Genomic DNA, 26,759 nt, shown 5'->3' on the forward strand with positions numbered 1-26,759 from the left:
TTTTTATAGTTTATAATTTATATTTAAGTTAAAATATAAAATATAAATTTAAGAGGATTTAACTGATTTTGGATATAAGTTCAAGTTCAAGGGTTCAATTTAGTTTGTTTTGGAAGCTATGGTTTAATTGGAGACGAGACACTTGAATATTTTCAAAAATTAAATTTATCTAATAAATTTTAATATATTCACTAAATGAATTTGAAATAAATTTGTTCTAAACTCATTCAGTTTATTATGAAATTATTTGAATTTATTTCTTAAATATAATTAAATTTACTTTATAGATTTAACTAAGTTTATTTTATAGTTTATTTACTTTCATCTTTTAAAACTTATTTTTAAATTTATTTTCTTTATAACTTAAACTTAGTTTAAATAATCAAGTGTCCCGTAACCTATTCAATTATTTCTACTCCAAGACAAATCAGATTGACATTTAGTTGAGACAGATCAGGCTGACAGATTACAAGACAAACACCGGGCTTTCAAATACCAAATTCTCAGAACCGGTAATGGAAGTACATTGATGACCCAATCCAATTGATTTCTCAAAGGATTATTAGAAGCAGTTTTCTATGTTCGACAAAGTTGATTGTGATTCGACGAAAATTCTATTGAAGACTGATTGGACACTACTGACAGTGAATTTTGAAGAAGGTACTTCAGGCCTTGATTTGAGTAATTACTCCTACTTGATTATAAGATCACCAGATCAGGATGGGAATTTTCTACATCTACAATGAAGCATCTTTTCAGGGCTCGGAATGTCAACTTTGAATGGCACCACTGGTAGTAGGAAAAGAGAAGTTTTTACGGACGAATCTTCAAGGGATTTCAATCTAACTTAGTGATTCAGGGATATACAATTACATAGTGAATTGTATAAATGCTAAATTTATCTGGAATCAACTGAGATCAAAGACAAAGAACTGTGGAGGTTTAAGGATATAATTATCGAGTTACTACCGCACCAAATCAGTTTCGTGCATTTATGTCAGAACCTTAGGATTGAACATAAGAGTTTGTAACTGCTGAATTTGAGGAAGCTCAAGTCGACGAAAGTTAACACTTTTGAAGAATGTGAGGACATAACTTCAAGGATTAGCATAACACTGTCTGAGAGGTTTAGTCATGTCAGATTCAGATGGAATCCATTGGTTTCAAGTGGAGACTCTTCATTTAGTTCGACAGGTTGTTTGAAAACTGAGTTGGTCAGTACACACAATATTGATTGGTATCTTTAGCAAAGAAGGGTTGCTATATATATTTGAAGCCTCGACAAACAAGGATGATAGGGATTGTCTAAAATTCAAGTGGATGTTTTGAAAGAAACATCACAACAAATTCTTATGCTATTTTAGGAAAGGTGTGAGCTGGATCAGTTGCTGATGAGAAGGATGATTATGGTTATCTGGCTATCCTAGCATTCTCTGAAGATGACTCACTTCGCACTTCTCAGGTACGAATTCTTTCTAACTATGCAATACATATTTCTTTATATTCAAAGCATGTTATAAATCTCTGAGTAGAATTGTTTAACACACAAGCACAAGCATGATAGCATCACAATAGATAATGTTGAACTAGTATGCTAGATGACTGTTCTGGTAACTAGGATTGATGATAATCTTGTGCATGTGTCTTTAGCAGATTCTTAACATTTGTATGAATATTTAGGATTTAATTATTTGCAATGGTGAGATTAGAAGCTTTCCTTTGGAAAACAACTCTTAGTTTTAGGGGTTATGATCCTAGCATATATAACTTTGTTAAAACATTTACTTTCAGATTCCCTAGTACAATTAGATTTTCTTATTTATCTGAATTGTTTGTTAAGGAATTTATTTGTTCTATGATGGAATGTCTACCTTATGTCAGTAGAACTTTTAGAACTTCATGTTAGATCTAAAAATGACTTAGGTAATAGAGATAGTATAATGCCATATAACAATAGAGTGGGATTAGTATGAATTGATAATGTGTTTATTAATTTGTCTATGATCCCTATGCCTTTAGAAGATTATTGAATATCTGTATTTCTACTTGCTACCTGTTGCACTTGTGTTAATTGGTTTAAGTAGAGAGTACCGAATCTTCTGAATTGCATAACTGCCTGTCTTGCTCTTGTCTTATCTTTGATTGTTTGCCATGTGTATTTAACATCATGTCTGCTTATTTTCATGTCATGAATGCATGTCTTTGTACTTGCATTGATTTTAGAAAAGCATGTTTGAGAATCACATTAGGGCAATGTCTAGATAAGAATTAGCATGTTAAGGTTGCTTCTGTTGTTACCACTATTAAAGAAAAATCTCTAATCCATCCGGACCCAGTTATGATTGGGGACCATAGAACTTTTTCCATTTGTGATTGCAGGTTACATATGTTCCATATAATTTTTGGTGCACTCTGTTTGCTGAGTAGCTGAAGTCATATGATTCACAAAAGTACCCTGTTAGCAAATGTGATCGTGTGAGGAGTTCCGTCAATAATCTTTGAAAGATGACAACAAAGATTCTCTTACGGGACATGCCTGTTTTCCTGGAATGTCATCATGGAAGAATATCTTTCTTGGAAGAGTCAAAGCACACAAATTCTTAGTATCAGACGGTTCTCTGACAAAGGACATTATGTCAGTTCATAGAATAGTGTTTTATCTTAAATCAAGAAGGATGTGAATTTTTCTCATAGCTAATATGGAACTTCAATTGAAGATGGAGTGAGCTGTTTTGATAGTGAAGCTTCATCGGATGTGTATTAGCTATGGCACTTGAAGCTCTCAAACTTGTATGTCAAAACAAGGACCTCTTTTTATTAGTAAGAAGAGAATTGGTGAGAGGACTACCTCATTTGGAATTCATTGTGGATGAAGATTATGAGGTATGTCAATAGGGAAGTCAAAGGAGCATCGCATAGAAGCAAAGATATGATCAACATTACTGAGCCGTTTCAGATGATACGTATGGATTTCTACGGATCAGTTAATGTCATGTCTAAAACAAGCCAAATATCTTTTTGCGATGATCATTGACTACTCTAGATTCTTTCGTGTTGTTCGTATGTGTTCGAAGGACAAGATGTCACAAATGAAGGTTGATCAAGATGAACCCTGATCATTGATAAATCCAGAAAGACACCATTCTTGCCAGTGGCCAATCAGAAGCAAACACTAACTTTTGGTATGTGTTTGGAGGAAAATGCGTCTTCGAAAGTCTTGCATTTGAAGATCAAAGAATACTTTCCTCGGCTACTCTATGGAGTCTACAATCTACAGGGTGATTGTGATTAATCAACAGAAGGTGATTGTAAGTCTGGACAGGACATTGAACGACGCTTTGCTCCAAGCTGTTAAAGGTGATATTATTGGTATAATAATGATTCAGATCCAAGCAGAATCTCTTTGCAAGGATAAGGATTATTAAGGAGATCCCAGCAACAGCTTAGGGGGAGCATTTGGTGGATCCACTAGTCAAACTCAACACCACATTGAAGATGAACAGGACATATGAAGAACGTATCTGCTTAGACAAAGGGTTTGAAGTCAATATCATTCCCGGGTTCTAGCTCTTAAATGTTCCTAATGGTGAAGTGAAGACTGAGAGAGCTATTGTCAAAGAATGTTGTTTCTTTAGGTTTCAATCTGAAGTAAAACTTGAGGAATATTCAGAAGCTCTTAAAGGGATCCAGATTGAGTGATTGCACAGCAAGATGATCTCAATCAGTTTGAAAGCATATTGTGCGGATTCTGATACCCTGACCTAAAGACAATTCAGTACTTAGTACTTGTCGGGTATTTAGATTCCAACTGGATGTTTTTGGCTATGTTACGAGGGACAAGCCAATTTGGTTGCTTAGAATTAATTCAAAAGAGAAGGTTATGAAGATGATGGAAATAGAATCTTCAAGTTCAGGACTCTACATCTTAGGGTACTCAACGACCTTCATGATTGAACTAAAGCACCATTAACGAGACTCGGGTTCAGGATATTACAGTGAGCTAGAAGATGAAGCTTCATGCAACATTTCAAGGACTTTGCAGTTGCAGATCCAACGGAATTTGTATATCTGTTTCTTCACCAGCTCTCTATGAGTTACTCTTCAACACCTGATGATCGTCACAGACATGGTATGACTTCTGACTAGCATATTATCTTAATATCTGTTTGCTAGAGTCATATTTGGTATCCAAATTATTACCTCTCATGATACAAGGCACACACAATACAAATATATGTGCTGTGATACCATGATTATATTATATGTGGACTAATGTCACTTGTGCAAGATAAATGCTAAGTGAATGCAGATTAGTGATATAATGAGTTTGTTGGAAAGTTGCAATTCCTTATGGCCTACTAGTTAGCCTAAAGAATGATGGCAATAAAAGGAAGTCAAGGATCTTTTGAATATGCGCATTTTGGAAGATTCTAGACCTGCCAAGACTTATGCCAACAACCACTGGACTTGGTCAGTACAAGAAAGATACATCAACTGAAATGTCAAGTCTCAGAGGTATTCAACTTATCACTTTACTTAACTGCAAGTAGATCACATACTATATTTTCTATAAGGTATTACTTCCTTCATGAGCATGTCTATCGTATTTCTTGAATGAATTCATGAGTATTGATTAGTCCATATTTTTGCATATTTAAGTGCCTATTTTTTGTTTATTTTCGTAGTATTAATCGCTTATTTATTTTATTTCAGGAAATTGTAGATAAATAAAGAAAGAAGAGAAAATGCAAGAAAAAGAAGAAAAGGGAAAAGAAAAGAAGAAAAAAAGGAATTGGCAAGTAAGGGACACATGGAGGGCCACAATCTTCCCAACACACAAGGCACATGGATGGTCAAGATTGAGCCTCCCTACCCCTAAACCCTAATTCTTTAGTTATAAATACCCCTTTTTCTTTACTTGTAACCTACCAACCTAGAACCTAGGATTTCATATTTTTAGTAGTCTCTCTTTTATAGTGTAGATCTAGTTTTAATTTATATGCTATCTCCTCCTTTTGTAAACACTTTTTAATATTTTAATGCAAGATTTCATATTTGTTCTTACATTCTTGTTCTTTATGCTTTCTTTGGCTATGAAATCTTCCTCTAACTACAAAAGAATTCAAAGTTGTTTGTAGATTGGAAGGAGCCATTAATTAGTTGTAGCTCTCTTTATATTTAGATTTAATTTTACTCTAGCACAAAAGATGATTTGTGTGGGAGTATAGCTTTTTAGAGTTCAAGGCTATATTATTTAAAATTTCAGCAGCTTTAGTTTTAATATATGCATTCGAGTGAGTAATGTTATTTTAATTTAACAACCACCCTGTTTATTTCTTTTGTTTTTTTAAAACCCATTTTCATAAAAGTACCCTCCCCTGTTTTTGTCTTTTCGGCGGTTCCGAGTTGCTACCATGTTCCTGAGTCATTAATCCGAGTTCAGTCCCGAGTCCAGTAGTTTTGTATTGAGTTGTTTTTGTTGATTTCTGAGTCATGGCCTTGCTCTGCTTTTGTTTGCACCGAGTCGCGAGTCTTGGCCTAGTTAGAGTTCTGTTGAGTCTTATTCCGTAGTCGAGCTTATGTCTGTGTGTTGCTGCATTTTTTTCAGTTTATTGCTTTGATGTTCTGAGTCGTTTTGGCTCGCATTTTGTTCCGAGTGTGTTTTGTATGGCTGTTATGCGTCGTCGAGTTCTGCTTTGTTGCTGAGTCGAATCATAGGTTAGTTACTTTGCTGCGAGTCGTTGCCGAGTTTTTGTGTTTCCGAGTCATGGTCGAGTTCTGTAATCTTCTGGGTTTTGGTATCGAGTTTTGTCGAGTCTGGCTGCTGCGTTTGAGTCATTTGCTGGGTTTTTAGTTGTTAAAGATTTCGAGAAATGGCTGTGCTGAGTTCTTGATTTTGAGTTTAGTTTCGTTTGTGTTAGAGTTTAGTTTTGGCTTCGTAGTTTTCGGTCCTGAGTTTATTTGTTTCTATAAATTGCAGCTGGGTTTGTATCGAGTCATTTTTGAGTTCCGAGTTCTGTGTTTACGAGATTGTATCCATTTTCTTTATTTAACTTCTGCTGCATTTTCTTTTGTTGAGTCTATAATGGTCTGCTTTTGTTGGTACTTTTGATCGAGTCAAGAATTGGTGTACTGTTGGTTGGTTAAGTCTGTACCATTTTCTTGATTTAAGCAAACGAGTTAATCTGTTAAATTGGCCAGGAAGATTAGTATACAAATCATGCCAAAATGCTCTTTAATTTAGTTAGTTTATAAATTCTCTAGATTATTCAGAATAATTAATTAGTTAAAATTTTGATAGGTGACAAGAAATTACTTTAGTAATTTGGAACTTAGAAAAAGCAGCATTTCACTCTTAATTGTTCTAATCCGCCTAGATTATTAATTTAAGGTTGCGAGAAAAATAATTTTAATCTCTGTGGACGAATCTCAAATATTAAAACGGTGATCGTGCGCTTGCGATTTAAATGTAATATTTTCTAGCACATCAAGTTTTTGGCGCCGCTGCCGGGGATTAAAATTAATTTTTCGCACTTTTATTTTTAATCTTTCGGATTAGTTTGTTTCTCACTTTTTGTTTTTATTTCGAAGAGGAATATTCGGGAATCATGGACTAGAGTGGACGGATTTCGCTTGGAATTCGGGAAGCTTGCTTTGGTAACCGTATCTCCCCACTTTTTCGTCTTTATTTAGAAAATCACAAACAAATTTGAAAATTGAAAAACACAAACAAATCAAATATTTAAAATCCAAAAATATTAGTTAGAAATACATATTTGTTGCATCATGCATTTTAACACTTAGGGGCACATCATTTAGATTTTAATTTTTTTGTTTTTAAATTTTCGTACCTATATTTGTGGTGATCGCTGGAGGACCCCAAGGTGCGTTAATTTCTTTCTTTTCTTTAGATTAAAACACGTAGTTTAGAGCATCCATAATTGTTTACAGCTTTAATTATATCGTTGTGTGGAGCATCATTTTAAATAAATCTTAAGGGCAAAACCCAATCACAAGATAAGGGGAGGGATTTCATCACTCTTTCCTTGGCCCACAACAACTTAATTACTTCATTTTGCATTTACCTAGCCTTTAATAAAATTGAATTAGACGTTAGCCCCTAGGATTTCGCGCTCAACTAGGAAGGTACCTAAAAGACGAGGTAATCTTTAATTATTCCGACTTTTCGGTGTCTAAGGCAAGCGAAAGCTTACCTGGCCGATTAAGGTTTGGTGTCTTGTTAGGTCCAAAGTATCGTAGAAGGGGGGGTTGAATACGATACTCACTACAATTTAAAATTCTTTCGAATCTTGCGGATAAATAAATTGCAGTTCTGTAATGGGTTTCGTGTTCCGGATATTTATTGGGTCGGTTTCTGAGAATATAAAAATATTAAACCAACACACAATATTTTCCAAGGTATATCTGTATATTGATAAATACCTCGAAGGTGCTATAAATCCAAACCCGAAGGTTGGCTACAATGGCTACTACTACTTACACTCACAAACCCTAGCTTCTAAATATATATATAATACAAAGCTAAGCTAGAGTTTATTTGTGTGTAGTAGTGTGCAAGGCACAAAGCCATTCCACCATAAAGGTGGTGAAGAGTGTTACAAATGATAACAAAATCCATGGGTATTTATAGACTTGTCACTAACTAACCCTAGTTAACTTCATGAAGCCAAACTTGCGCCTTAGGAGTGAAGAGGAGTGAAGTTGCGCCACCGTTAATGAGCTCCTGTATATTCATTTAACTTAGAAAAAGCCCAAGGCTTATGTGAACTTGCGCTAGAGTGTACTGTGTCACTCTTCTCTCTCCTGGTTAACACAAAGTTGCGCTAGGGTTTGAGGTTGCGCTTACAGGGTACTCCAGTGTGTTGAACACTTAGAATTTATTCTAAGTATCCAAACTTGCGCCACCATTGCATATATATATGAAGTCAAACCTTGCGCCATGACCTAGGAGGGTCAAATGTTGCGCCACACTGTTATAAAGTGTATGAGTATGCTTCCCAGGACTTAGAAATAATTTCAAGTGCTTCAAACTTGCGCCAACACAGTGGAAGAATTCCACTGTTCTCTCTCCTGGTTAACATGTTAACCAGTTTGCGCCAATGAGTGTAGCAACAGCCCTGTTATCTCTCCTCCCTTGAACTTGCTCTTATGTTCATTCCACCAGCGAAAAGATTCATCTGCCTTAGCCATTTACATCACAGTTGATACACATATATATGCAAAGCCATGCAAACCCTAGAGTGCCCTAGACACCTGACATCATCATATGCATGCATAATATATATAATATAATATATTATGTTGTTATTATATTAATAAATAAAAGTATATATAAATATATACACATATATATATTTATATTTATATGAACATATAATAATATATGTACATATATTTAAATATATTCTCATATATTTAAATATATATAATATATAATTATATGTAAATACAAATGAAAATATATATATAAATATATATAGAGATATATATAGTTATTTATAAATATAAATATAAACATAAATATATATAAAGAAAAATATATATAAATATATACATATATATAATATTTATATAAACATATAGTAATATATATATACACATATATTTAAATATATTCTCATATATTTAAATATATATAATATACATATAACTATGTGTAAATATAAATATAAAAATATATATAAAGATATATATAGCTCTCTCTAAATATAAATATATTTGTGCACATAATATAATATATATATATACACTTAATTATATTATTGCTTATGTAAAATATAAATACATATACTATATACATATATATTTATTTAAATATACATACATATAAATATACATATACATATGTTTTAAAAAAACATATATACATATATATTATATATATTATATTTAATTAAATATACATATATACATATATATAAATATATTTGTACATATACAAATATATAAGTGCACACATATAAAAGATAGGTCACTTCCTGATATGGCTTTCTGTGGAAGCTTTGACATATGGTATTTGAGCAGTAAGCTTTGGCATAGCTTGCAGAGGCTAGGCATATGGCTTGGCTTGGCTTTGGAACAAATGACTTGTTATGACTTGATCAATTCTTCGATTGATAAATACTTTGCAAACTCCGTATGTGCTGACGCTTAGTGCACTGGTCTGGTTCACAAGCGACTAACACTGAAGTCACACATTGTACCTTCTTTGTCAGCAAACATTGATCAGTCGGTTCCGGGTTAGTTTATGCTTCAGTTTGTTGATTATAAATAACCAACCAAGATATATAGAAATATCTTGCTTCAGGGGTTGCACTGAAATCTTTCGAGTACTTGGACAACATCTTCATTGCTTCCACAAAATTGAATACTTCAATCTTTATTCTTCACTGAGGCATGAACATATTAATGAACTTCTTCCAGTGAACTTATTCCTTCAAGACTGTAGATGGCTTCTTCAACCTTTGTCTTCGTATCTTCCGATTCCGGTGCAGGCGTAGTGTGTTATTTACTTGTCCTGTTCAATTGTTGAGTTATCATCCCTATGTAACAGATAGGGTTGTCTTTACATTTAGACTTACAATCTCCCCCTATTTGTTTGTTAATCATAACAAGCAAATCCTCTGGAGGATAACTCAACTAACACTAGAAAAAGTAAAGTCCTGGACTAGTAAATAGTGCTACAAAGTTTCTGGATCATATAATACATTTCCAGATTTCATGAATAGAAATAACAAATGTGCATATCACCTTTATTTCTCTTGTTCTTGCTTACCTGCCTGAAAATCCTCATAGTCTGTCTTGAAGAGAATTCAAAACATTCCATTATGCAAAGAACAATCAGCAGCTTCATTGAATTCTTCAGTGGTAATGAATAAGTTCCTTTCTACCACTTACTGAAGAATAATTGTATCACCTTATTCTTCTCCTCCCGTTACCTTGATCAGGTTCCCCTTAGTGATAAGTAGTTGTCTCCCCTTAAATGAAAGATCAATCCTCCTCCTTAGTTGAAAGAAGAATCTCCCTCAGTAGTACACCACTAAAGAGTAGTTTACTCCCCTTTAGTTGTAGACAGCTAAAGAAAGCTAACTTACTTTTTCTTCCCCCTTTCATATATTCTCCCCCTAAATATATTCTCCCCCTTAGTTGTGGAATCCTCCGAGGATATGTGGTATCAAATAGGTCAAGGAACGTGTACAATACTTCCTGTACCAAAAGATAATCTCCCCATAGAGAACTAAACAACGCTAAAGCTGGGGTCGAAGAAAGAGTTCAGAAGAAGGGTTTACTTTGATTGGGTTGGTCCCTGTGCTGAAAGAATAGGTTCCAAACGGAAAAGTAATGAGTAAAAACTAACATTCCAGTAACAACATCCACTTTGTCTTTAGGTATAAATTTGGTAATTAGTGGGTGTCTCACTAAAATGTTCTGCAGGTGTATCACTCAACACTCAATTTTCTCTCGGTTTTTGGGTAAGGGTGTCACTCACGAGTTCTGTAAGTGTATCCCACCACACAAATACTGAGCTTCCAAAATGCTGAGTACCTGCAAGAAAATCACCTTAGCCACCCTTAAAGGGGGTCACCGGTGGTGCAATGGGAGTTCGTAATTCCCAGTCCCTATAGACTCATCAGATAAATCCGAATCATGGTCCACAAGTTGCCAACCACTAAGTGGCTTATCCAATTAAGGATCCAGAGTTGTTTGCTCTGGGAGGTTAGACAAAGGCTTAATTATGGCAAAGGCCTAAGTCCTCCTCAATGTCTGTGAAGACACTTGATTCAAGAGAATCATCAACCATAAGTTCACACCGTGAAATGGAATGAACCGTAGTTGCTTCCGTCAATTCTTTCAACAACTTGTGAGTTTACGATACCAATTATTATTATAAGTACCTCACAAGTGTTTCACTCCTCTCAATTTCCTATGTGTTTGCACTCACTCATGCTCACATATTTCTCAATCTGATATCTCACTGGTTCTTCTCAGAATCTCACCAAGTGTTTAACTCTCAGTGTTTGGCTCACAGTGTTTCTCTCAGCACTCAAAGTATGGTCTTCTGTACCTGCATGAGAAAATCACCATAGCCCCTTCAAGAGAGGTCACTGGCGGTGCAATGGGGTTTCGTAAATCCCCGATCCTCAACCGACTCATCAATAAATTGACTCATAGTCAGAGAGTTGCCGATCTCCTATAAATAGGAAATCCATTCCGATTGGATCCAGATCTGTTCTTATCTGGGGAGGGAGACGAGAATCCTGAAGATTTGGCAATTGAGATCCTCGTTTCCTCCTTACACCTGTAAAGGCATCAACCATCTTATCTACCGTAAAATGGTAAATGAAGAAGTTGCTTCTGGAACAAAACCTTTAACCTTACTGTGCACTCTCTTGTATTGTGTCCATAAGATTTTTTTTGTTTAGGCTCTTCATCAGAGTGATTACTGATGATGTGCTTGACTCAATACAAGATGCTCTGGCTGACGAGCGAATTTCAATGGACTCATCCTGTTGAGAGAATGATTCCAGAGACTGTTTTATTGCCTTTTCAGCTCTATATTCTTTTGAGAGAATACAGATGAGCAACAGTTACCTCAATTTTGAAAACACCTTTTCTCCTTGAGAGGTAGAGCTGTGGGTACACTATCCCTCACATCCTTATTTGCTGTAACGAGTACAGTTTCTCCCTTATTGACCTCTAGTCTAATAAGTTCCTTATCACTCCAGGGGGAAAGTTGGGATGTGTTCTGAATTTGGTTTTATAGTCTGGGATAAAGATTGTTGGTTTTCAACCTTATGACTATTTAGGAAAGCCGAAAGGCTGATTAAGTTCCGAAGAACAGAAAGAGATATAAATGCATTTTTGAAAATCTATGATTTTGAATGAAAGCAATTGCATTTAATCTTTTGAGAAAAATGAATCAGCTGTGACTGTAAAATGATTTACATAAAGAATGACAATCACAACTGATGAAAGAATCAAAGTTTTCCATTAAAAACTGGTTTGAGTACGAGAGTCTGAATCTATGCATAAAAGTTTTAAATGAACTTGTCTTTGAAAAAGACACAGACTCTTGTTTCTCACTACAATTTAAAAAGGAAACAAGAAAATTTATGCGCTACAGTGTATAAAGCACTCATCACAATAATTAGTGAAAAGGCATCATACTAGCACATCGTCAAAACAGACGCTGTAAGTGACAAAGATCACCAAGTACACAAATACAAGATAATCAATGTCTCGTCCTATGACGCTACATATATAGATGCAAAATATTCTAAGAAATATTTATGAAATAGAGTAGTGGATACCAATTGTTGAATTCAAATGATAAGAAAATTTCTTTAAAGAAACTCACCACTCCAGAACATAAATGTGAGACGGAATAAAGATTTTGGTTGTCTCCCTTGTACTCAGAATATTAAACACCTAAAATATATTAGCACTAGTGGTTTTAAGAAATATGCAACAGTATTTCACCAGTGCCAATACATCACAATCAATTCGCAAATAAAACATCAATAAAGCATCAAAAAGAGATACCAATTAAATATTTTAAAAAGTGAATTAATCATGCATCTATTATTATATCAAGGTCAATCATGAAACAAATAAGCATATAATTGTCATGGATCACAATTTAACTAAGATAAAATAATAATTACCTACGCAATATCATATAATTATCAGATCAGCATATAACAACTAAAATCATGACAATCATGCAAAGATATTCGCAAGCCCGAGGGAAAGTTGAAGAAAAGTTCACAAGTCCTATACATGTAAGTATTGAGTACAAGTAAACTCACACAATTCCTCGCAGAAAATATTAACAATTAATATTAGTGATCTACATATAAGCATGCAAAATATCACCAACACTAAAAGTATCACAACTATATGCAGTTAGACATGAAATAAAATACCAATTAATAAATCATCAAATATCTAACACAAATAGCTATGCTTCATATATATAAACTAATATAAATAGATTCAGCCTAGAGAGAATCTAAGTAACTCCATAAATACTAGTATATCATGACTAAATTCTAACTAGATTTCAACCACATACCAATTACTGATACAAGTCACAAGTCTAGAAACAAATAAGTCATGCTTCAGATTTTATACCTATAAAAATGAATTCAACCTAGAACATAATCCTAAGTATTTTCACAAATACAGATATATCGCAACTAGATTATGATAAATTTCTCTACTAGATACCAATTGTTAAAAAGGTATAGATCAAGAAAAATAACATAATTAAGTCATGCTTCATGTCATCTCTAATCATTTAAATCATGAACAAATAAGTCACTTAATTGTCATGCAACACAATTTAAATAATTTGAAATAACAAACACTCATGCTAAAACATATAATCACCATCTAAGCATGCAAAGCAATAAACATGGCAATCACATATAATAGCAAAAAGCACGAGGTACTGGATTTTAAATAAATTCACAAGTCCTAAGTATAGACAATTTAATACTTATGAATTCATTCAAGAAATATGATAGACATGCTCATGAAAGAAGTAACACCTTATAGAAAATATAGTATGTGATCTACTTGCAGTTAAGTAAAGTGATAAGTTGAATACCTCTGAGACTTGACATTTCAGTTGATGTACCTTTCTTGTACTGATCAAGTCCAGTGGTTGTTGGCATAAGTCTTGGCAGGTCTAGAATCTTCCAAAATGCGCATATTCAAAAGATCATTGACTTACTTTTATTGCCATCATTCTTTAGGCTAACTAGTAGACCATGAAGAATTGCAACTTTCCAACAAACTCATCATATCACTAATCTGCATTCACTTAGCAATTATCTTGCACAAGTGACGTTAGTCCACATATAATATAATCATGGTATCACAGCACAGATAGTCATATTGTGTCTGCCTTGTATCATGAGAGGTAATATTTTGAATACCAAATATGACTCTAGCAAACAGATATTAAAATAATATGCTAGTCAGAAGTCATACCATGTTCGTGACGATCATCAGGTGTTGGATAGCAACTCATAGAGAGTTGGTGAAGAAAGAGATATACAAATTCTGTTGGATCTGCAACTGCAAAGTCCTTGAAATTTTGTATGAATCTTCATCTTCTAGCTCACTGTAATATCCTGAACCCGAGTCTCGTCAATGGTGCTTTAGTTAAATCATGAAGGTCGTTGAGTCCCCTAAGATGTAGAGTCCTGAACTTGAAGATTCCGTTTCCATCATCTTCATAACCTTCTCCTTTGTAGTAACTCTTAGCAACCAAATTGGCTTGTCCCTCGTAACAGAGCCAAAATTATCCAGTTGGAATCTGAATACCCGACAAGTACTAGGTACCGAATTGTCTTTAGGTCAGGGGATCAGAATCCGCACAATCTGCTTTTCAAATTGATTGAGATCATCTTGCTGTGCAATCACTCAATCTGGATCCCTTTAAGAGCTTCTGAATCTTCCTCAAGTTTCACTTCAGATTGAAACTCAAAGAAATAACATCCTTTCACAATAGCTCTCCCAGTCTTCACTTCACCGTTAGGAACATTTAAGAACTAGAACCCGGGAATGATATTGACTCCAAACCCTTTGTCTAAGCAGATACGTTCTTTATATGTCCTGTTCATCTTGTGTGGTGTTGAGTTTGACTAGTGGATCCACCAAATGCTCCCCCTAAGCTGTTGCTGGGATCTCCTTAATAATCCTTATCCTTGCAAAGAGATTTTGCTTGGATCTGAATCATTATTAAACCAATACTATCACCTTTAACAGCTTGGAGCAAAGTGTCGTTCAATGTCCCGTATAGACTTACAATCACCTTCTGTTGATTAATCATAATCACCCTGTAGACTGTAGACTCCATTGAGTAGCCGAGGAAAATATTCTTTGAGCTTCAAATGCAAGACTTGCAAAGAGGCATTTTCCTCCAAACACATACCAAGAGTTAGTGTTTGCTTCTGATTGGCCACTGGCAAGAATGGTGTTTTTCTGGATTTATCAATGATCAGGGTTCATCTTGATCAACCTTCATCTGTGACGTCTTGTCTTTTGAACACATACGAACAACACGAAAGAATCTAGAGTAGTCAATGATCATCGCAAAAAGATATCTGAATTTGTTGTAGACATGACATTAACTGATCCGTAGAAATCCATACGTATCATCTGAAGCGGCTCAGTAATATTGATCATATCTTTGCTTCTTTGTGATGCTCCTTCGACTTCCCTATTGACATACCTCATAAGCTTCATCCATATAAAATCCCAGATGAGGTAGTCCTCTCACCAATTCTCTTCTTACGAATAAAAAGAGCTCCTTGTTTTGACATACAAGTGTGAGAGCTTCATGTTCCATAGTTAACACTCATCCGATGAAGCTTTACTATCGAAATAGCTCACTCCATCTTCAGTTGAAGTTCCATATTAGCTACGAGCAGATTCACATCTTTCCTGATTTAAGATAAAACACTATTCCATGAACTGACATAATGTCCTTTGTCAGAGAACCGTCTGGTACTAGGAATGTGTGCTTTTGACTCTTCCAAGAAAGATAAGCTTCCATGATGACATTCCAGGAAAACAGGCATGTCCCGCAAGAGAATCTTTGTTGTCATCTTTCAAAGATTATTGACGGAACTGCTCACATGATCACATTTGCTAACAGGGTACTTTTGGTGAATATATGATTTCAGCTACTCAGCAAACAGAGTGCACCAAAAATCATATGGAACATATGTAACCTGCAATCACAAATGGAAAGAGTTCTATGGTCCCCAATCATAACTGGGTCCGGATGAATTAGAGATTTTTCTTTAACAGTGGTAACAACTGAAGCAACCTTAACATGCTAATTCTTATTTAGACATTGCCCTAATGTGATTCTCAAACATGCTTTTCTAAAATCAATGCAAGTACAAAGACATGCATTCATGACATGAAAATAAGCAAACATGATGTTGAATACACATGGCAAACAATCAAAGATAAGACAAGAGCAAGACAGGCAGTTATGCAATTCAGAAGATTCAGTACTCTCTACTTAAACCAATTAACACAAGTGCAACAGGTAGCAAGTAGAATTACATATATTCAATAATCTTTGAAAAGCATATGGATTAGACACAAGAAATTAATAATCACATTATCAATTCATACTAATCCCAATCTGTTGTTATATGGCATTATACTATCTCTATTACCAAAGTCAGTTTTAGATCTAACATGAAGTTCTAAAAGTTCTACTGACACAAGGTAGACATTCCATCATAGAACAAAATAAAATCCTTAACAAACAATTCAGATTAGATAAGCAAATCTAATTGTACTAGGGAATCTGAAAGTAAGTGTTTTAACAAAGTTATACATGCTAGGATCATAACCCCTAAAACTAAGAGTTGTGTTCCAAAGGAAAGCTTCTAATCTCACCATTGCAAATAATCAAATCCTAAATATTCATACACATGTTAAGAATCTGCTAAAGACACATGCATAAGATTATCATCAATCCTAGTAACTAGAAAAGTGATCTAGCATACTATTTCAACATTATCTATGGTGATGCTATCATGCTTGTGCTTGTGTATTAAACAATACTACTCAGAGATTTATAACATGCTTTGAATATAAAGAAATAAGTATTGCAAAGTTAGAAAGAATTCATGCCTGAGATGTGCAAAGTGAATCATCTTCAGAGAATGCTTGGATAGCCAGATAACCATAATCATCCTTCTCATCAGCAATTGATCCATCTCACACCTTTCCTAAAATAGCATAAGAACTTGTTGTGATGTTTCTTTCAAAACATCCACTTGAATTTCAGACAAGCCCTATCATCCTTGTTTGTCGAGGCTTCAATATATATAGCAACCTTCTTTTGCTAAAGATACCAAAAATATTGTGTGCGCTGACCAACTCAGTTTTCAAACAGCCTGTTGAATTGAACCCTGAAGAGTCTCCACTTGAAACCAATAGATTCCATCTGAATCTGACATGACTAAACCTCTCAGACAGTGTTATGCTAATCCTTGAAGTTCTGTCCTCACATTCTTCAAAAATGTTAACTTTCGTCGACTTGAGCTTCTTCAAATTCAGCAGTTACAAACTCTTCTGTTCAATCCTAAGGTTCCGACATAAATGCACGAAACTGATTTGGTGCGGTAGTAACTCGATAATTATATCCTTAAACCTCCACAGTTTTCTATCTTTGGTTCAGCTGATTCCAAATAGATTTAGCATCGGTACAATTCACTGAGTAATTGTATATCCCTGAATCACTGAGTTAGATTGAAATCCCTTGAAGATTCTTCTGCAAAAACTTCTCTTTTTCCTACTACTAGTGGTGCCATTCAAAGTTGACATTCCGAGCCCTGGAAAGATGCTTCATTGTAGATGTAGCAAATTCCCATCCTGATCTGGTGATCTGATAATCAAGTCGGAGTAATTACTCAGATCAAGGCCTGAAGTACCTTCTTCACAATCCACTTTTAGTAGTACCAAATTAGTCTTCAATAGAATCTTCTTCGAATCACAATCAGCTTTGTTGAACATAGAAAAACTGCTTCTAATAATCCTTTGAGAAATCAATTGGATTGGGTCATCAATGTACTTCCATTACCGGTTCTGAGAATCTGGTTTTTGAAAGGCCGGTGTTTGTCTTGTAATCTGTCAGCCTGATCTGTCTCAACTAAATGTCAATCTGATTTGTCTTGGAGTAGAATAATCAAAAAGGTTACGGGACACTTGATTATTTAAACTAAGTTTAAATTATAAAGAAAATAAATTCAAAAAAAAGTTTTAAAAGATAAAAGAAAATAAAGTATAAAATAAACTTAATCAAATCTATAAAATAAATTTAATTATATTTAAAAAATAAATTCAAATAAATTCATAATAAACTGAATAAGTTTAGAATAAATTTATTTCAAATTCATTTAGTAAATATATTAAAATTTATTGTATAAATTTAATTTTTGAAAATATTCAAGTGTCTCGTCTCCAATTAAATCATAGCTTTCAAAACAAAATAAATTGAACCCTTGAACTTGAACTTATATCCATAATCAGTTAAATCCTCTTAAATTTATATTCTAGATTTTAACTTAAATTTAAATCATAAACTATACAAATTTAAATAATAAATTTATAAAAATTTATGATAAACTTGATAAAGTCTAAGAGTAAACTTTACAAGTCTAAAATAAATTTAAACAAATTTTATAATTGAATTTAGTAAAGTTTATAAAGTAAATTTAATTAAGTTTATACGATAAATTTAATTAATTCATAATAAACTCAATTAATAAGTTTAAAATAAATTAAGTCAAATTTATAAAATAAACTTATTAAAATTTAAAGTATAAATTTATAAGTCCCGGTCCAAAGTTCAGTATCCGACAGATAATCCTTGCTTAGGCCTACGGACAAATTCAGCAACACAAACCGGAAGAACCTTTCCCCTAATCAAATATCAAAAGCTAGGTTCTTGATTTTCCGTACGATAAGGATCCTGATTTGTATATCAATCAGCCTCGCTCTGATACCAATTGTTAGGTCCAAAGTATCGTAGAAGGGGGGGTTGAATACGATACTCACTACAATTTAAAATTCTTTCGAATCTTGCGGATAAATAAATTGCAGTTCTGTAATGGGTTTCGTGTTCCGGATATTTATTGGGTCGGTTTCTGAGAATATAAAAATATTAAACCAACACACAATATTTTCCAAGGTATATCTGTATATTGATAAATACCTCGAAGGTGCTATAAATCCAAACCCGAAGGTTGGCTACAATGGCTACTACTACTTACACTCACAAACCCTAGCTTCTAAATATATATATAATACAAAGCTAAGCTAGAGTTTATTTGTGTGTAGTAGTGTGCAAGGCACAAAGCCATTCCACCATAAAGGTGGTGAAGAGTGTTACAAATGATAACAAAATCCATGGGTATTTATAGACTTGTCACTAACTAACCCTAGTTAACTTCATGAAGCCAAACTTGCGCCTTAGGAGTGAAGAGGAGTGAAGTTGCGCCACCGTTAATGAGCTCCTGTATATTCATTTAACTTAGAAAAAGCCCAAGGCTTATGTGAACTTGCGCTAGAGTGTACTGTGTCACTCTTCTCTCTCCTGGTTAACACAAAGTTGCGCTAGGGTTTGAGGTTGCGCTTACAGGGTACTCCAGTGTGTTGAACACTTAGAATTTATTCTAAGTATCCAAACTTGCGCCACCATTGCATATATATATGAAGTCAAACCTTGCGCCATGACCTAGGAGGGTCAAATGTTGCGCCACACTGTTATAAAGTGTATGAGTATGCTTCCCAGGACTTAGAAATAATTTCAAGTGCTTCAAACTTGCGCCAACACAGTGGAAGAATTCCACTGTTCTCTCTCCTGGTTAACATGTTAACCAGTTTGCGCCAATGAGTGCAGCAACAGCCCTGTTATCTCTCCTCCCTTGAACTTGCTCTTATGTTCATTCCACCAGCGAAAAGATTCATCTGCCTTAGCCATTTACATCACAGTTGATACACATATATATGCAAAGCCATGCAAACCCTAGAGTGCCCTAGACACCTGACATCATCATATGCATGCATAATATATATAATATAATATATTATGTTGTTATTATATTAATAAATAAAAGTATATATAAATATATACACATATATATATTTATATTTATATGAACATATAATAATATATGTACATATATTTAAATATATTCTCATATATTTAAATATATATAATATATAATTATATGTAAATACAAATGAAAATATATATATAAATATATATAGAGATATATATAGTTATTTATAAATATAAATATAAACATAAATATATATAAAGAAAAATATATATAAATATATACATATATATAATATTTATATAAACATATAGTAATATATATATACACATATATTTAAATATATTCTCATATATTTAAATATATATAATATACATATAACTATGTGTAAATATAAATATAAAAATATATATAAAGATATATATAGCTCTCTCTAAATATAAATATATTTGTGCACATAATATAATATATATATATACACTTAATTATATTATTGCTTATGTAAAATATAAATACATATACTATATACATATATATTTATTTAAATATACATACATATAAATATACATATACATATGTTTTAAAAAAACATATATACATATATATTATATATATTATATTTAATTAAATATACATATATACATATATATAAATATATTTGTACATATACAAATATATAAGTGCACACATATAAAAGATAGGTCACTTCCTGATATGGCTTTCTGTGGAAGCTTTGACATATGGTATTTGAGCAGTAAGCTTTGGCATAGCTTGCAGAGGCTAGGCATATGGCTTGGCTTGGCTTTGGAACAAATGACTTGTTATGACTTGATCAATTCTTCGATTGATAAATACTTTGCAAACTCCGTATGTGCTGACGCTTAGTGCACTGGTCTGGTTCACAAGCGACTAACACTGAAGTCACACATTGTACCTTCTTTGTCAGCAAACATTGATCAGTCGGTTCCGGGTTAGTTTATGCTTCAGTTTGTTGATTATAAATAACCAACCAAGATATATAGAAATATCTTGCTTCAGGGGTTGCACTGAAATCTTTCGAGTACTTGGACAACATCTTCATTGCTTCCACAAAATTGAATACTTCAATCTTTATTCTTCACTGAGGCATGAACATATTAATGAACTTCTTCCAGTGAACTTATTCCTTCAAGACTGTAGATGGCTTCTTCAACCTTTGTCTTCGTATCTTCCGATTCCGGTGCAGGCGTAGTGTGTTATTTACTTGTCCTGTTCAATTGTTGAGTTATCATCCCTATGTAACAGATAGGGTTGTCTTTACATTTAGACTTACATGTCTAAGCGCGGAGATTGGCCTCTTGGCAATGCCTGCTCCAAACTGGCCAGACCGGTCCGAATAATTTTGGATTTATCGAGTTTTTGGTGGTCCTTAACGTTAGGAGCAAGGTCTAGTTCATTTTTATTAGGGAACCCTAGAATTAAGTTTTTCTTTCACTTTTACACCCTTTCTTTTGTTTGTTTTATTTCTTCGCACTTATTTGCTACATGTTTACTATCTAGTTTATGCGAACTATTTGGGTTAGGAACGAATCGTCTAGATTAATTAGACCGATCATCGAGATTCTCTCGTCATCTTCCGATTCCGAAACCCTAGAAGTTCCAGAACCGATAGTACAAATGGCGTTGTCTCTTAAAGACCGTTGTTACCCTTCTCGTTCCGCTCAACCTTCGTGTATCACCCTTCCTCCCGTTAATGGGAACAATTTCGAGATTAAGGCACATCACATTAGCATGTTGCCTAAGTTTTTAGGGAGTGATGGTGAGGATCCATATCTTTTTATCCAAGAATTTGAGGAGGTTTGCGGTTTGCAAAAACTCCAACAATTGAGCGAAGACTCCATTCGGCTTAGACTTATCAACTTTGCTTTAAAAGAAAATGCTAAAAAATGGTTGTATAGTCTTCCCGTTAATTCTATCTCCACGTGGGAGGGGTTCGTTATGGTATTTCTTAAAAAGTATTTTCCAAATCATAAGACTACTCGAATTACAAATGAAATAAATCAATTTCATCAAAAGGAAAACGAGTCTTTTTGGATTTTCTTTGACCGCTTCAAAAATCTTCTCTCACAATGCCCCCACCACGGAATAGAAAAATGGAGACTTTGCAAGATAGTTTACGAGGCCTTAGATAGTCAAACCACCGCGTTATTAGAGTCTATGTGCCAAGGTAAATTCATGGAAAAAGATGAGGATCAAGGGTGGGAATTTTTCGAGGATTTAGCGGAAAAGACTATGATGTGGGAGTCAACTAGGGAGCCCAAAAAGTCAATTCAGTCATCTAGCGCTAGGGGCTTGCATTCGATAGGAAATAATGTGGCAACCGATGCCAAACTAGCCACCCTAACTAGGAGACTTGAAGCTTTAGAAACTAGTAAATCTCCCCCACAAATGTCGATGCTCCCTAATTACAATTTTCAAAATCCCGGAACCCAACCTTCGCACGAACTTGAACAAGTAAATGCGATGTTTCAAAATCCTAGGAATGATGCGTTTGCACCCACTTATAATCCCGGTTGGAGAAATCACCCAAATTTCTCATGGACCCAAGGTCAAATTTTTCAAAATCAAGGCCCAACTTCTTTTCAAACACATCAACCAAATTTCCAACAAAGGCCCAACCCAAACTCTTGCTCAAACCAAAGTCCGAATTCATTTCCTAACCCAATTCAAACACCTTTGAATCCTACCGGTTTTAATGATTCGGATAAACGTCTTAATTCTTTAGAAAAGAGTTTGGAAGCCTTAGTGAAATCGCAAACTAATTTGACTCAATCACAACAAACCTTCATGACAACCCTAACCCAAGATAGGCAAATTTTGCATTCTAACGTGCAAGCCGTGTCTAAGTTAGAGGCCCAATTGAGTCAATTAGCTAGCGCGTTGTGTGAGCGAGAGAAGAACAAGTTGCCAAGTCAACCCGAGGTCAATCCTAAGTTTCCTCTCAATCAAAGACCTCACGAGAATGTTAATGCGATTATTTCTCTAAGGTCGGGAAATCAAGTGGATAACAAAGTTGGTGAGAACGTTAATGAAAATGAGGAGTCGATTCCTAGAACAAATCCTTCTTTGTCTAACCCTATCCATGATAAGCCCGAGTGCTCTAGAATCCGTGAGTCTATGAGTGAACCTAGTCCCGGGCCCGTTTCTCAAAAGCCCAATGAAGAAGTTTACAAGCCAAGGGTTCCCTACCCACAAAGACTCATTCCTCCTAAACAATCGGCCCAAATGGAACAAATTCTTGAGGTTTTCAAACAAGTCAAGATAAACCTTCCTCTTTTAGATGCCATTCAACAAGTTCCTTCTTATGCCAAGTGTCTAAAAGATTTGTGTACCCATAAGAGAACCACCCATGTTCCTAAGAAAGCCTTTTTAACCTCGCAAGTAAGCTCGATTCTCTCGAATCAAATTCCCGTGAAATATAAGGACCCCGGTTGTCCTACAATTTCTTGTGTCATAGGCAATACTTTTGTGGATAAAGCTTTACTTGATTTAGGAGCGAGTGTGAATCTTCTTCCTTTCTCGGTCTACCAAGCCCTAGGTTTAGGGGATCTCAAGACCACCAATATGACCCTTCAACTTGCTGATCGTTCTATTAAAATGCCAAAGGGGATTATTGAGGATGTTTTGATCAAAATCGGTGACTTTATCTTTCCCGTTGACTTTGTTGTTCTCGAGACTCAACCCGTCACGAATCCTAAGAACCAAATTCCTATCATTTTAGGACGACCTTTTCTTGCTACATCCAATGCCTTAATCAATTGTAGGAATGGTTCGATGAAACTCACATTTGGAAATATGACCATTGACTTAAACATTTTCAATGTAGGAAAAGAACCCAACGAGCTTTATGAACAACCTGTAGGGGTTAATGTGGTCAACAAGTTTGTCACATGGTCTAGCTTTGAGGATAGTGAGATTGAGTCTCTTCTCAACGAGGATTTCAAAGCCAACAACGAGAACAATAGGGAATATCATGAGTCGTTGAAAGAGTTGACCTCGGAGGAGTTGTTAGGAGAATTGAACGACATTTGTTCAAAATGGGAAACTCCGCCCGAGATTGTTTGTATTGACCCTAGGCCCGATTTAGAGAGTCATGTAGGTGAATCACCGACATTTGACTCGTTGTTCCATCATTCACATAGAGCTTTAGGAGAGGATGACATCATTTCTTACATCGTTCCTAGTGATTTATCTCATGACCAAAATTTCATTGTCTCTAATTTGCTTGATAATAAAGAAGCATTAAGTTGGTTTAGGGAAAACATTAGTGATACTTGTCCTATAGGGATGAACGATGGTGACGTGCTAGAGAAAATCTTTGTACCCAAAAATTTTCGAAAACATTTTGATTCTTTCTCGAAGCTTCCTCCCATATTTCCTTCCGGAATTGGCTGAAGTGGTTCCTTCTTAGAACCTTCCCTCGTGAAGTTCAGGTATGGGGAAGGAAATGTGTGAGTGTGTGAGTCGTGTTAGTGTTTCGTTCGTTAATAAAAATCCCTTCATCTCCTATTCAGGTATTTTTCCTCTTTACTCTCTCATTTCAATTCCCTCTTTTGCATACATTGAGGACAATGCATGATTTAGGTATGGGGAGGGCTTTAGTGTAATTCTCTAAAAAATGAAAAACCCTAAAAAATGAAAAATTAGAAAAGTCCAAAAATAGAGATACTTTTAGCTAAGTTGTCTTTCCCTCACTCGAACTTTAGGAGTAGTTGGTGTTAGCACGTTTTCTAAAAATATACATATGTAGTGTCTTTTAGATAATTTGAACGTAATCGAGTAAGGTTGTCTTTTTGAAACTTGTATCGACCGATTTGTACTTTAAATTCCAAGATGGCACACACATTTGCACAAGACCTTTGATGGAGAGATTGTCTAGTGATATTATTCGATACCTGAGAGAGAACCCACATGTTGAAACAATGTCGAATCGAACCTTTGCGAATAAAAAAAAAAAAAAAGAAAAAAAAAAGAAATAAAAAAAGAGATAGAAAAAGAAAAGGAATAACTACTTCAATACCCATTGTTCTTTATAGATAAAATCTTTAGATAAATGGGCAAAAGTAGATTGGCTAGTCTCGTTTTGTGGCCTTTGTTACTCGAGCAATTAAGTCCGTAGGGGGATTTTAAAACCTAGTGCCCTAAGACCGTTTGGTTTGGGAGTCACTGACCTAAAGCTCGCTACATGGGTAACATTGTTTGCCTAAGAAAACGGACAAAATAAAGTCAATGCAAAAAAAAAAAAAAAAAAAAAAAAAGAAAAAAAAGAAAAAAAAAGAGAAAAAAAAATAAAAATAAGAGTTTGTGAAGTTTGGCTAGATATTTGTTTCGATAGAGATTGGGTCAGTTCAAAATTGGTTGAAAAAGAGAAAGTCTTCTTAGACAATTAGGATCCATCAAAGGCCTTAAATTACTTACACTCCTTGGATTTCTAGTAAATCTTTGTGTCGATGCAAGTAGATTAGAAACAACTGTATCTTGATTATTAGTAAAAGAGTCTTTAAGTCGTATTTTCTTTAAAAACGCTTTTTGTTAACACCAACGAAATTAGAGTAGAGTCGAGTAGACACTTGCTAGAATGTCTCGAAGATTTATGGGTATCTCTGTAATCTTCTGTACAAAACTCCTCTTGTAGAGATCGTCTACGAGTTTAACGGGTTGGTGAACCTAAAATCACCCGTCACGCCTACGAAAAGGAGCCTAGGAATCGCATCTAGTTTTCTTAGTTTATTTTCTTTTCTTTTGATTTTTACTCGAGGACGAGCAAAAGATAGGTATGGGGAAGTTTGATTAGTCCATATTTTTGCATATTTAAGTGCCTATTTTTTGTTTATTTTCGTAGTATTAATCGCTTATTTATTTTATTTCAGGAAATTGTAGATAAATAAAGAAAGAAGAGAAAATGCAAGAAAAAGAAGAAAAGGGAAAAGAAAAGAAGAAAAAAAGGAATTGGCAAGTAAGGGACACATGGAGGGCCACAATCTTCCCAACACACAAGGCACATGGATGGTCAAGATTGAGCCTCCCTACCCCTAAACCCTAATTCTTTAGTTATAAATACCCCTTTTTCTTTACTTGTAACCTACCAACCTAGAACCTAGGATTTCATATTTTTAGTAGTCTCTCTTTTATAGTGTAGATCTAGTTTTAATTTATATGCTATCTCCTCCTTTTGTAAACACTTTTTAATATTTTAATGCAAGATTTCATATTTGTTCTTACATTCTTGTTCTTTATGCTTTCTTTGGCTATGAAATCTTCCTCTAACTACAAAAGAATTCAAAGTTGTTTGTAGATTGGAAGGAGCCATTAATTAGTTGTAGCTCTCTTTATATTTAGATTTAATTTTACTCTAGCACAAAAGATGATTTGTGTGGGAGTATAGCTTTTTAGAGTTCAAGGCTATATTATTTAAAATTTCAGCAGCTTTAGTTTTAATATATGCATTCGAGTGAGTAATGTTATTTTAATTTAACAACCACCCTGTTTATTTCTTTTGTTTTTTTAAAACCCATTTTCATAAAAGTACCCTCCCCTGTTTTTGTCTTTTCGGCGGTTCCGAGGTGCTACCATGTTCCTGAGTCATTAATCCGAGTTCAGTCCCGAGTCCAGTAGTTTTGTATTGAGTTGTTTTTGTTGATTTCTGAGTCATGGCCTTGCTCTGCTTTTGTTTGCACCGAGTCGCGAGTCTTGGCCTAGTTAGAGTTCTGTTGAGTCTTATTCCGTAGTCGAGCTTATGTCTGTGTGTTGCTGCATTTTTTTCAGTTTATTGCTTTGATGTTCTGAGTCGTTTTGGCTCGCATTTTGTTCCGAGTGTGTTTTGTATGGCTGTTATGCGTCGTCGAGTTCTGCTTTGTTGCTGAGTCGAATCATAGGTTAGTTACTTTGCTGCGAGTCGTTGCCGAGTTTTTGTGTTTCCGAGTCATGGTCGAGTTCTGTAATCTTCTGGGTTTTGGTATCGAGTTTTGTCGAGTCTGGCTGCTGCGTTTGAGTCGTTTGCTGGGTTTTTAGTTGTTAAAGATTTCGAGAAATGGCTGTGCTGAGTTCTTGATTTTGAGTTTAGTTTCGTTTGTGTTAGAGTTTAGTTTTGGCTTCGTA

The sequence above is a fragment of the Daucus carota genome, chromosome 3 (genome assembly GCF_001625215.2).
Source record: "Daucus carota subsp. sativus chromosome 3, DH1 v3.0, whole genome shotgun sequence".
NCBI lineage: Eukaryota > Viridiplantae > Streptophyta > Magnoliopsida > Apiales > Apiaceae > Daucus > Daucus carota.